Here is a 999-nt window from a genome sequence, read left to right as displayed (position 1 = left end):
TCTGTTGTTTTTGTGGGAAGTTATTTCTTAAATATTTCAAATGAAATGCTTTATTACAAAAACACACAATCATGATACCCTACAAAAAATATCCTAATAAGAAAATTATTCATAGTCCTTGCTTACAAACAAGGTCTTGTTTCGAAAATTACCTTATGATAAGATAGACTTCACTTATCCATTAAAGCTAATTTTCTTCATATAAACCAACTCTTTTAAAAAAGATTTTTTTTATTAAAATATCATTAATCCATTATACAAATTTTCATGCAATTTAAAATTTCAAAATTAGGCTTCATTTTGATAACAATCCCAAATAAAAATGCCAGTCATAAAAACCACACCAAACATAAGGCTGCTGCTCATAATCAGTTGATCTGTTGTCATGTTTCTTTTTGAATTTTGATTTATTCGGATTTCTTAAAAATACCTATACCTCTGCTGCTGGAGGTGGTCCAAAGAAAACAACCAAAGTTCTTATAACAACTGCCACACCAATAAATAAGACAATTCCCGGATATTCCATAACCAATTATGTTTTGAAAAGTAAATTTTTGTTCTGTTTATATATAAAAGCAAACACCACTAGATTAAAAAACTCATATTTTTTATTACTTGTTAAAATTTTCAGTTTTGTTTCCATTTATGAGTGCAATATCATTTTAACGTTTTTTGGCAATGAAATCTAATATAATGAATCCCAAGACCACACCGGCAGCAATTGATAAAATTTGTCTCATTTTAACAAATTGAATTTTTGAGTTATGAATATTTTTTTGAAAATTTTGAATAAACCAATACATAAATTCTACAAACTTCAAATCAGTTCGAAAATGATTGATATTCAGAGATGGAAAACTATTTCCAAGCTATAGAACTAGAACTGAACTGGAACAAAACTATAACTGAACTAGAACTGAACTAGAACTGAACTAGAACTGAACTAGAACTGAACTAGAACTGAACTAGAACTGAACTAGAACTGAACTAGAACTGAAC

At 28.0% G+C, this 999-nt stretch overlaps 1 long non-coding RNA gene across 1 annotated transcript; it reads right to left on the bottom strand.

Annotated features, from left to right (window-relative positions):
- Nucleotides 1-213: 213 nt before the first annotated feature.
- LOC124421166 lies at nucleotides 214-821 on the bottom strand. The gene is made up of 2 exons (XR_006941533.1): nucleotides 616-821; nucleotides 214-559 (listed from the first exon to the last, which is right to left on the bottom strand). It is a non-coding gene; the product is annotated as an uncharacterized LOC124421166 (long non-coding RNA).
- Nucleotides 822-999: the final 178 nt, after the last annotated feature.

Source organism: Lucilia cuprina, unplaced genomic scaffold (genome assembly GCF_022045245.1).
Source record: "Lucilia cuprina isolate Lc7/37 unplaced genomic scaffold, ASM2204524v1 Scaffold_3677, whole genome shotgun sequence".
NCBI lineage: Eukaryota > Metazoa > Arthropoda > Insecta > Diptera > Calliphoridae > Lucilia > Lucilia cuprina.
Note: the sequence above shows the minus strand (reverse complement) of the source record. Positions and strands in the feature narration are given on the sequence as shown.